The sequence below is a fragment of the Conger conger genome, chromosome 15, assembly GCF_963514075.1.
Source record: "Conger conger chromosome 15, fConCon1.1, whole genome shotgun sequence".
In the NCBI taxonomy this organism is placed as follows: domain Eukaryota; kingdom Metazoa; phylum Chordata; class Actinopteri; order Anguilliformes; family Congridae; genus Conger; species Conger conger.
In genome coordinates, this window is record NC_083774.1 from 32907960 (window position 1) to 32917927 (window position 9968).

At 40.5% G+C, this 9968-nt stretch overlaps 17 non-coding genes across 17 annotated transcripts; all 17 read left to right on the plus strand.

Annotated features, from left to right (window-relative positions):
• Positions 1–559: 559 nt before the first annotated feature.
• Positions 560–641, plus strand: trnal-uag (transfer RNA leucine (anticodon UAG)). Its single transcript has one exon. It is a non-coding gene; the product is annotated as a tRNA-Leu (tRNA).
• Positions 642–846: 205 nt separating this feature from the next.
• On the plus strand, positions 847–928 carry trnal-aag (transfer RNA leucine (anticodon AAG)). Its single transcript has one exon. It is a non-coding gene; the product is annotated as a tRNA-Leu (tRNA).
• A 742-nt stretch (positions 929–1670) lies between these two features.
• On the plus strand, positions 1671–1752 carry trnal-uag (transfer RNA leucine (anticodon UAG)). The gene has a single exon. It is a non-coding gene; the product is annotated as a tRNA-Leu (tRNA).
• A 205-nt stretch (positions 1753–1957) lies between these two features.
• trnal-aag (transfer RNA leucine (anticodon AAG)) lies at positions 1958–2039 on the plus strand. Its single transcript has one exon. It is a non-coding gene; the product is annotated as a tRNA-Leu (tRNA).
• Positions 2040–2781: 742 nt separating this feature from the next.
• On the plus strand, positions 2782–2863 carry trnal-uag (transfer RNA leucine (anticodon UAG)). Its single transcript has one exon. It is a non-coding gene; the product is annotated as a tRNA-Leu (tRNA).
• Positions 2864–3068: 205 nt separating this feature from the next.
• On the plus strand, positions 3069–3150 carry trnal-aag (transfer RNA leucine (anticodon AAG)). The gene has a single exon. It is a non-coding gene; the product is annotated as a tRNA-Leu (tRNA).
• A 742-nt stretch (positions 3151–3892) lies between these two features.
• trnal-uag (transfer RNA leucine (anticodon UAG)) lies at positions 3893–3974 on the plus strand. Its single transcript has one exon. It is a non-coding gene; the product is annotated as a tRNA-Leu (tRNA).
• A 205-nt stretch (positions 3975–4179) lies between these two features.
• On the plus strand, positions 4180–4261 carry trnal-aag (transfer RNA leucine (anticodon AAG)). The gene has a single exon. It is a non-coding gene; the product is annotated as a tRNA-Leu (tRNA).
• A 742-nt stretch (positions 4262–5003) lies between these two features.
• trnal-aag (transfer RNA leucine (anticodon AAG)) lies at positions 5004–5085 on the plus strand. The gene has a single exon. It is a non-coding gene; the product is annotated as a tRNA-Leu (tRNA).
• Positions 5086–5827: 742 nt separating this feature from the next.
• Positions 5828–5909, plus strand: trnal-uag (transfer RNA leucine (anticodon UAG)). The gene has a single exon. It is a non-coding gene; the product is annotated as a tRNA-Leu (tRNA).
• A 205-nt stretch (positions 5910–6114) lies between these two features.
• Positions 6115–6196, plus strand: trnal-aag (transfer RNA leucine (anticodon AAG)). Its single transcript has one exon. It is a non-coding gene; the product is annotated as a tRNA-Leu (tRNA).
• A 742-nt stretch (positions 6197–6938) lies between these two features.
• Positions 6939–7020, plus strand: trnal-uag (transfer RNA leucine (anticodon UAG)). Its single transcript has one exon. It is a non-coding gene; the product is annotated as a tRNA-Leu (tRNA).
• Positions 7021–7225: 205 nt separating this feature from the next.
• On the plus strand, positions 7226–7307 carry trnal-aag (transfer RNA leucine (anticodon AAG)). The gene has a single exon. It is a non-coding gene; the product is annotated as a tRNA-Leu (tRNA).
• Positions 7308–8049: 742 nt separating this feature from the next.
• Positions 8050–8131, plus strand: trnal-uag (transfer RNA leucine (anticodon UAG)). Its single transcript has one exon. It is a non-coding gene; the product is annotated as a tRNA-Leu (tRNA).
• Positions 8132–8336: 205 nt separating this feature from the next.
• trnal-aag (transfer RNA leucine (anticodon AAG)) lies at positions 8337–8418 on the plus strand. The gene has a single exon. It is a non-coding gene; the product is annotated as a tRNA-Leu (tRNA).
• A 742-nt stretch (positions 8419–9160) lies between these two features.
• On the plus strand, positions 9161–9242 carry trnal-uag (transfer RNA leucine (anticodon UAG)). The gene has a single exon. It is a non-coding gene; the product is annotated as a tRNA-Leu (tRNA).
• A 205-nt stretch (positions 9243–9447) lies between these two features.
• Positions 9448–9529, plus strand: trnal-aag (transfer RNA leucine (anticodon AAG)). Its single transcript has one exon. It is a non-coding gene; the product is annotated as a tRNA-Leu (tRNA).
• Positions 9530–9968: the final 439 nt, after the last annotated feature.

The window sequence follows — 9968 nt, forward strand, 5'->3', positions numbered from 1 at the left end:
TGTTCTAATTGGTTCACAAAATAATGAAATTTTCTCGCCATAAAGAAGGGTAACATTTAAATGAAAACCTCCTCTTGTCGATTTGTTTGTCTGACTAGTTGATCTGACTTACATACTGTTATTTGAAGAAGGTGAGGACATGAAATCCTGACACAAAATGGTTTCTTTTGGACGCACATTTACACAAGTAAATGGACCAGAAATACAAAGAGCTGTGAAAGGTCCAGAATGTTTGAAGAGATGAACAGTCAGTGTTGCTCAATGCATTCAATGCATTTTTCACTCCAAATCAAGTGCCGGAATTATTCGTTCTCAAACCTAAAAAATATATAAAAAATCAAAGCTGTCTAAATTTTAAAACATGTAGCATTTTGTCTATGAAGACAGAAATGCTCTGACACAGATCAAGTAATCCTTTACATCATTGGAATTAGCAAAACACTTTCATCACACAATGTAAAATTGACTTTACGTAGCCAGAATAGTCCTGAAAAATGATGAAATTAAAGAAAACTGCCAGTATTCAAAGATTTTCTTCTAATGCGGAGGCGTTGTTTTAGGTAGCGTGGCCGAGCGGTCCAAGGCGCTGGATTTAGGCTCCAGTCTCTTCGGAGGCGAGGGTTCGAATCCCTCCGCTGCCATTTAAACTACGAACGTGCATACTTGGGAGCTCTACGCGACAAGCTCCTTCCAAGTGATTCAACAAAGATTTCACACGGTCAGGATGCCATCTTGTTCTTCAGTGTTCAGACAACGGCAACACCCATAAAAACTACCCACATTTGAATAAGATTCAGTAACTGTTAGGATTCAATGTTTTTCTTGTTGTGTTGCGAGTGTGCTTTAGGTAGCGTGGCCGAGCAGTCCAAGGCGCTGGATTAAGGCTCCAGTCTCTTCGGAGGCGAGGGTTCGAATCCCTCCGCTGCCATTTTCAGCAAAAAAGCTGCAAAACGTGCTTAATGGTCAGCTTCATGCTACACCCTGGTTCTCACGGTATTACCACAGATCTCACATTGAGAGAATGCCAGCATGTTTTTCAGTGCAGAGACAATACCAACAATTGTTGTGGCTAATTTCAACAGTTGTTGGCATAGACAGGCTAAACACTGGTTGTTCTAATTGGTTCACAAAATAATGAAATTTTCTTGCCATAAAGAAGGGTAACATTTAAATGAAAACCTCCTCTTGTCGATTTGTTTGTCTGACTAGTTGATCTGACTTACATACTGTTATTTGAAGAAGGTGAGGACATGAAATCCTGACACAAAATGGTTTCTTTTGGACGCACATTTACACAAGTAAATGGACCAGAAATACAAAGAGCTGTGAATGGTCCAGAATGTTTGAAGAGATGAACAGTCAGTGTTGCTCAATGCATTCAATGCATTTTTCACTCCAAATCAAGTGCCGGAATTATTCGTTCTCAAACCTAAAAAATATACAAAAAATCAAAGCCGTCTGAATTTCAAAACATGTAGCATGTTGTCTATGAAGACAGAAATGCTCTGACACTGATCAAGTAATCCTTTACATCATTGGAATTAGCAAAACACTTTCATCACGCAATGTAAAATTGACTTTACGTAGCCAGAATAGTCCTGAAAAATGATGAAATTAAAGAAAACTGCCAGTATTCAAAGATTTTCTTTTAATGCCTTGTCCTGGTTTTAGGTAGCGTGGCCGAGCGGTCCAGGGCGCTGGATTTAGGCTCCAGTCTCTTCGGAGGCGAGGGTTCGAATCCCTCCGCTGCCATTTTAACTACGAACGTGCATACTTGGGAGCTCTACGCGAAAAGCTCCTTCTAAGTGATTCAACAAAGATTTCACACGGTCAGGATGCCATCTTGTTCTTCAGTGTTCAGACAACGGCAACACCCATAAAAACTACCCACATTTGAATAAGATTCAGTAACTGTTAGGATTCAATGTTTTTCTTGTTGTGTTGCGAGCGTGCTTTAGGTAGCGTGGCCGAGCGGTCCCAGGCGCTGGATTAAGGCTCCAGTCTCTTCGGAGGCGAGGGTTCGAATCCCTCCGCTGCCATTTTCAGCAAAAAAGCTGCAAAACGTGCTTAATGGTCAGCTTCATGCTACACCCTGGTTCTCACGGTATTACCACAGATCTCACATTGAGAGAATGCCAGCATGTTTTTCAGTGCAGAGACAATACCAACAATTGTTGTGGCTAATTTCAACAGTTGTTGGCATAGACAGGCTAAACACTGGTTGTTCTAATTGGTTTACAAAATAATGAAATTTTCTCGCCATAAAGAAGGGTAACATTTAAATGAAAACCTCCTCTTGTCGATTTGTTTGTCTGACTAGTTGATCTGACTTACATACTGTTATTTGAAGAAGGTGAGGACATGAAATCCTGACACAAAATGGTTTCTTTTGGACGCACATTTACACAAGTAAATGGACCAGAAATACAAAGAGCTGTGAATGGTCCAGAATGTTTGAAGAGATGAACAGTCAGTGTTGCTCAATGCATTCAATGCATTTTTCACTCCAAATCAAGTGCCGGAATTATTCGTTCTCAAACCAAAATAATATATAAAAAATCAAAGCTGTCTAAATTTCAAAACATGTAGCATGTTGTCTATGAAGACAGAAATGCTCTGACACAGATCAAGTAATCCTTTACATCATTGGAATTAGCAAAACACTTTCATCACACAATGTAAAATTGACTTTACGTAGCCAGAATAGTCCTGAAAAATGATGAAATTAAAGAAAACTGCCAGTATTCAAAGATTTTCTTTTAATGCCGAGGCCTTTTTTTAGGTAGCGTGGCCGAGCGGTCCAAGGCGCTGGATTTAGGCTCCAGTCTCTTCGGAGGCGAGGGTTCGAATCCCTCCGCTGCCATTTTAACTACGAACGTGCATACTTGGGAGCTCTACGGGAAAAGCTCCTTCTAAGTGATTCAACAAAGATTTCACACGGTCAGGATGCCATCTTGTTCTTCAGTGTTCAGACAACGGCAACACCCATAAAAACTACCCACATTTGAATAAGATTCAGTAACTGTTAGGATTCAATGTTTTTCTTGTTGTGTTACGAGTGTGCTTTAGGTAGCGTGGCCGAGCAGTCCAAGGCGCTGGATTAAGGCTCCAGTCTCTTCGGAGGCGAGGGTTCGAATCCCTCCGCTGCCATTTTCAGCAAAAAAGCTGCAAAACGTGCTTAATGGTCAGCTTCATGCTACACCCTGGTTCTCACGGTATTACCACAGATCTCACATTGAGAGAATGCCAGCATGTTTTTCAGTGCAGAGACAATACCAACAATTGTTGTGGCTAATTTCAACAGTTGTTGGCATAGACAGGCTAAACACTGGTTGTTCTAATTGGTTTACAAAATAATGAAATTTTCTCGCCATAAAGAAGGGTAACATTTAAATGAAAACCTCCTCTTGTCGATTTGTTTGTCTGACTAGTTGATCTGACTTACATACTGTTATTTGAAGAAGGTGAGGACATGAAATCCTGACACAAAATGGTTTCTTTTGGACGCACATTTACACAAGTAAATGGACCAGAAATACAAAGAGCTGTGAATGGTCCAGAATGTTTGAAGAGATGAACAGTCAGTGTTGCTCAATGCATTCAATGCATTTTTCACTCCAAATCAAGTGTCGGAATTATTCGTTCTCAAACCTAAAAAATATATAAAAAATCAAAGCTGTCTAAATTTCAAAACATGTAGCATGTTGTCTATGAAGACAGAAATGCTCTGACACAGATCAAGTAATCCTTTACATCATTGGAATTAGCAAAACACTTTCATCACACAATGTAAAATTGACTTTACGTAGCCAGAATAGTCCTGAAAAATGATGAAATTAAAGAAAACTGCCAGTATTCAAAGATTTTCTTCTAATGCCGAGGCGTTGTTTTAGGTAGCGTGGCCGAGCGGTCCAAGGCGCTGGATTTAGGCTCCAGTCTCTTCGGAGGCGAGGGTTCGAATCCCTCCGCTGCCATTTAAACTACGAACGTGCATACTTGGGAGCTCTACGCGAAAAGCTCCTTCTAAGTGATTCAACAAAGATTTCACACGGTCAGGATGCCATCTTGTTCTTCAGTGTTCAGACAACGGCAACACCCATAAAAACTACCCACATTTGAATAAGATTCAGTAACTGTTAGGATTCAATGTTTTTCTTGTTGTGTTGCGTGTGTGCTTTAGGTAGCGTGGCCGAGCGGTCCAAGGCACTGGATTAAGGCTCCAGTCTCTTCGGAGGCGAGGGTTCGAATCCCTCCGCTGCCATTTTCAGCAAAAAAGCTGCAAAACGTGCTTAATGGTCAGCTTCATGCTACACCCTGGTTCTCACGGTATTACCACAGATCTCACATTGAGAGAATGCCAGCATGTTTTTCAGTGCAGAGACAATACCAACAATTGTTGTGGCTAATTTCAACAGTTGTTGGCATAGACAGGCTAAACACTGGTTGTTCTAATTGGTTCACAAAATAATGAAATTTTCTCGCCATAAAGAAGGGTAACACTTAAATGAAAACCTCCTCTTGTCGATTTGTTTGTCTGACTAGTTGATCTGACTTACATACTGTTATTTGAAGAAGGTGAGGACATGAAATCCTGACACAAAATGGTTTCTTTTGGACGCACATTTACACAAGTAAATGGACCAGAAATACAAAGAGCTGTGAAAGGTCCAGAATGTTTGAAGAGATGAACAGTCAGTGTTGCTCAATGCATTCAATGCATTTTTCACTCCAAATCAAGTGCCGGAATTATTCGTTCTCAAACCTAAAAAATATATAAAAAATCAAAGCTGTCTAAATTTTAAAACATGTAGCATGTTGTCTATGAAGACAGAAATGCTCTGACACAGATCAAGTAATCCTTTACATCATTGGAATTAGCAAAACACTTTCATCACACAATGTAAAATTGACTTTACGTAGCCAGAATAGTCCTGAAAAATGATGAAATTAAAGAAAACTGCCAGTATTCAAAGATTTTCTTTTAATGCCGAGGCCTTGTTTTAGGTAGCGTGGCCGAGCAGTCCAAGGCGCTGGATTAAGGCTCCAGTCTCTTCGGAGGCGAGGGTTCGAATCCCTCCGCTGCCATTTTCAGCAAAAAAGCTGCAAAACGTGCTTAATGGTCAGCTTCATGCTACACCCTGGTTCTCACGGTATTACCACAGATCTCACATTGAGAGAATGCCAGCATGTTTTTCAGTGCAGAGACAATACCAACAATTGTTGTGGCTAATTTCAACAGTTGTTGGCATAGACAGGCTAAACACTGGTTGTTCTAATTGGTTCACAAAATAATGAAATTTTCTCGCCATAAAGAAGGGTAACATTTAAATGAAAACCTCCTCTTGTCGATTTGTTTGTCTGACTAGTTGATCTGACTTACATACTGTTATTTGAAGAAGGTGAGGACATGAAATCCTGACACAAAATGGTTTCTTTTGGACGCACATTTACACAAGTAAATGGACCAGAAATACAAAGAGCTGTGAAAGGTCCAGAATGTTTGAAGAGATGAACAGTCAGTGTTGCTCAATGCATTCAATGCATTTTTCACTCCAAATCAAGTGCCGGAATTATTCGTTCTCAAACCTAAAAAATATATAAAAAATCAAAGCTGTCTAAATTTTAAAACATGTAGCATTTTGTCTATGAAGACAGAAATGCTCTGACACAGATCAAGTAATCCTTTACATCATTGGAATTAGCAAAACACTTTCATCACACAATGTAAAATTGACTTTACGTAGCCAGAATAGTCCTGAAAAATGATGAAATTAAAGAAAACTGCCAGTATTCAAAGATTTTCTTCTAATGCGGAGGCGTTGTTTTAGGTAGCGTGGCCGAGCGGTCCAAGGCGCTGGATTTAGGCTCCAGTCTCTTCGGAGGCGAGGGTTCGAATCCCTCCGCTGCCATTTAAACTACGAACGTGCATACTTGGGAGCTCTACGCGACAAGCTCCTTCCAAGTGATTCAACAAAGATTTCACACGGTCAGGATGCCATCTTGTTCTTCAGTGTTCAGACAACGGCAACACCCATAAAAACTACCCACATTTGAATAAGATTCAGTAACTGTTAGGATTCAATGTTTTTCTTGTTGTGTTGCGAGTGTGCTTTAGGTAGCGTGGCCGAGCAGTCCAAGGCGCTGGATTAAGGCTCCAGTCTCTTCGGAGGCGAGGGTTCGAATCCCTCCGCTGCCATTTTCAGCAAAAAAGCTGCAAAACGTGCTTAATGGTCAGCTTCATGCTACACCCTGGTTCTCACGGTATTACCACAGATCTCACATTGAGAGAATGCCAGCATGTTTTTCAGTGCAGAGACAATACCAACAATTGTTGTGGCTAATTTCAACAGTTGTTGGCATAGACAGGCTAAACACTGGTTGTTCTAATTGGTTCACAAAATAATGAAATTTTCTTGCCATAAAGAAGGGTAACATTTAAATGAAAACCTCCTCTTGTCGATTTGTTTGTCTGACTAGTTGATCTGACTTACATACTGTTATTTGAAGAAGGTGAGGACATGAAATCCTGACACAAAATGGTTTCTTTTGGACGCACATTTACACAAGTAAATGGACCAGAAATACAAAGAGCTGTGAATGGTCCAGAATGTTTGAAGAGATGAACAGTCAGTGTTGCTCAATGCATTCAATGCATTTTTCACTCCAAATCAAGTGCCGGAATTATTCGTTCTCAAACCTAAAAAATATACAAAAAATCAAAGCCGTCTGAATTTCAAAACATGTAGCATGTTGTCTATGAAGACAGAAATGCTCTGACACTGATCAAGTAATCCTTTACATCATTGGAATTAGCAAAACACTTTCATCACGCAATGTAAAATTGACTTTACGTAGCCAGAATAGTCCTGAAAAATGATGAAATTAAAGAAAACTGCCAGTATTCAAAGATTTTCTTTTAATGCCTTGTCCTGGTTTTAGGTAGCGTGGCCGAGCGGTCCAGGGCGCTGGATTTAGGCTCCAGTCTCTTCGGAGGCGAGGGTTCGAATCCCTCCGCTGCCATTTTAACTACGAACGTGCATACTTGGGAGCTCTACGCGAAAAGCTCCTTCTAAGTGATTCAACAAAGATTTCACACGGTCAGGATGCCATCTTGTTCTTCAGTGTTCAGACAACGGCAACACCCATAAAAACTACCCACATTTGAATAAGATTCAGTAACTGTTAGGATTCAATGTTTTTCTTGTTGTGTTGCGAGCGTGCTTTAGGTAGCGTGGCCGAGCGGTCCCAGGCGCTGGATTAAGGCTCCAGTCTCTTCGGAGGCGAGGGTTCGAATCCCTCCGCTGCCATTTTCAGCAAAAAAGCTGCAAAACGTGCTTAATGGTCAGCTTCATGCTACACCCTGGTTCTCACGGTATTACCACAGATCTCACATTGAGAGAATGCCAGCATGTTTTTCAGTGCAGAGACAATACCAACAATTGTTGTGGCTAATTTCAACAGTTGTTGGCATAGACAGGCTAAACACTGGTTGTTCTAATTGGTTTACAAAATAATGAAATTTTCTCGCCATAAAGAAGGGTAACATTTAAATGAAAACCTCCTCTTGTCGATTTGTTTGTCTGACTAGTTGATCTGACTTACATACTGTTATTTGAAGAAGGTGAGGACATGAAATCCTGACACAAAATGGTTTCTTTTGGACGCACATTTACACAAGTAAATGGACCAGAAATACAAAGAGCTGTGAATGGTCCAGAATGTTTGAAGAGATGAACAGTCAGTGTTGCTCAATGCATTCAATGCATTTTTCACTCCAAATCAAGTGCCGGAATTATTCGTTCTCAAACCAAAATAATATATAAAAAATCAAAGCTGTCTAAATTTCAAAACATGTAGCATGTTGTCTATGAAGACAGAAATGCTCTGACACAGATCAAGTAATCCTTTACATCATTGGAATTAGCAAAACACTTTCATCACACAATGTAAAATTGACTTTACGTAGCCAGAATAGTCCTGAAAAATGATGAAATTAAAGAAAACTGCCAGTATTCAAAGATTTTCTTTTAATGCCGAGGCCTTTTTTTAGGTAGCGTGGCCGAGCGGTCCAAGGCGCTGGATTTAGGCTCCAGTCTCTTCGGAGGCGAGGGTTCGAATCCCTCCGCTGCCATTTTAACTACGAACGTGCATACTTGGGAGCTCTACGGGAAAAGCTCCTTCTAAGTGATTCAACAAAGATTTCACACGGTCAGGATGCCATCTTGTTCTTCAGTGTTCAGACAACGGCAACACCCATAAAAACTACCCACATTTGAATAAGATTCAGTAACTGTTAGGATTCAATGTTTTTCTTGTTGTGTTGCGAGTGTGCTTTAGGTAGCGTGGCCGAGCAGTCCAAGGCGCTGGATTAAGGCTCCAGTCTCTTCGGAGGCGAGGGTTCGAATCCCTCCGCTGCCATTTTCAGCAAAAAAGCTGCAAAACGTGCTTAATGGTCAGCTTCATGCTACACCCTGGTTCTCACGGTATTACCACAGATCTCACATTGAGAGAATGCCAGCATGTTTTTCAGTGCAGAGACAATACCAACAATTGTTGTGGCTAATTTCAACAGTTGTTGGCATAGACAGGCTAAACACTGGTTGTTCTAATTGGTTTACAAAATAATGAAATTTTCTCGCCATAAAGAAGGGTAACATTTAAATGAAAACCTCCTCTTGTCGATTTGTTTGTCTGACTAGTTGATCTGACTTACATACTGTTATTTGAAGAAGGTGAGGACATGAAATCCTGACACAAAATGGTTTCTTTTGGACGCACATTTACACAAGTAAATGGACCAGAAATACAAAGAGCTGTGAATGGTCCAGAATGTTTGAAGAGATGAACAGTCAGTGTTGCTCAATGCATTCAATGCATTTTTCACTCCAAATCAAGTGTCGGAATTATTCGTTCTCAAACCTAAAAAATATATAAAAAATCAAAGCTGTCTAAATTTCAAAACATGTAGCATGTTGTCTATGAAGACAGAAATGCTCTGACACAGATCAAGTAATCCTTTACATCATTGGAATTAGCAAAACACTTTCATCACACAATGTAAAATTGACTTTACGTAGCCAGAATAGTCCTGAAAAATGATGAAATTAAAGAAAACTGCCAGTATTCAAAGATTTTCTTCTAATGCCGAGGCGTTGTTTTAGGTAGCGTGGCCGAGCGGTCCAAGGCGCTGGATTTAGGCTCCAGTCTCTTCGGAGGCGAGGGTTCGAATCCCTCCGCTGCCATTTAAACTACGAACGTGCATACTTGGGAGCTCTACGCGAAAAGCTCCTTCTAAGTGATTCAACAAAGATTTCACACGGTCAGGATGCCATCTTGTTCTTCAGTGTTCAGACAACGGCAACACCCATAAAAACTACCCACATTTGAATAAGATTCAGTAACTGTTAGGATTCAATGTTTTTCTTGTTGTGTTGCGTGTGTGCTTTAGGTAGCGTGGCCGAGCGGTCCAAGGCACTGGATTAAGGCTCCAGTCTCTTCGGAGGCGAGGGTTCGAATCCCTCCGCTGCCATTTTCAGCAAAAAAGCTGCAAAACGTGCTTAATGGTCAGCTTCATGCTACACCCTGGTTCTCACGGTATTACCACAGATCTCACATTGAGAGAATGCCAGCATGTTTTTCAGTGCAGAGACAATACCAACAATTTTTGTGGCTAATTTCAACAGTTGTTGGCATAGACAGGCTAAACACTGGTTGTTCTAATTGGTTCACAAAATAATGAAATTTTCTCGCCATAAAGAAGGGTAACATTTAAATGAAAACCTCCTCTTGTCGATTTGTTTGTCTGACTAGTTGATCTGACTTACATACTGTTATTTGAAGAAGGTGAGGACATGAAATCCTGACACAAAATGGTTTCTTTTGGACGCACATTTACACAAGTAAATGGACCAGAAATACAAAGAGCTGTGAATGGTCCAGAATGTTTGAAGAGATGAACAGTCAGTGTT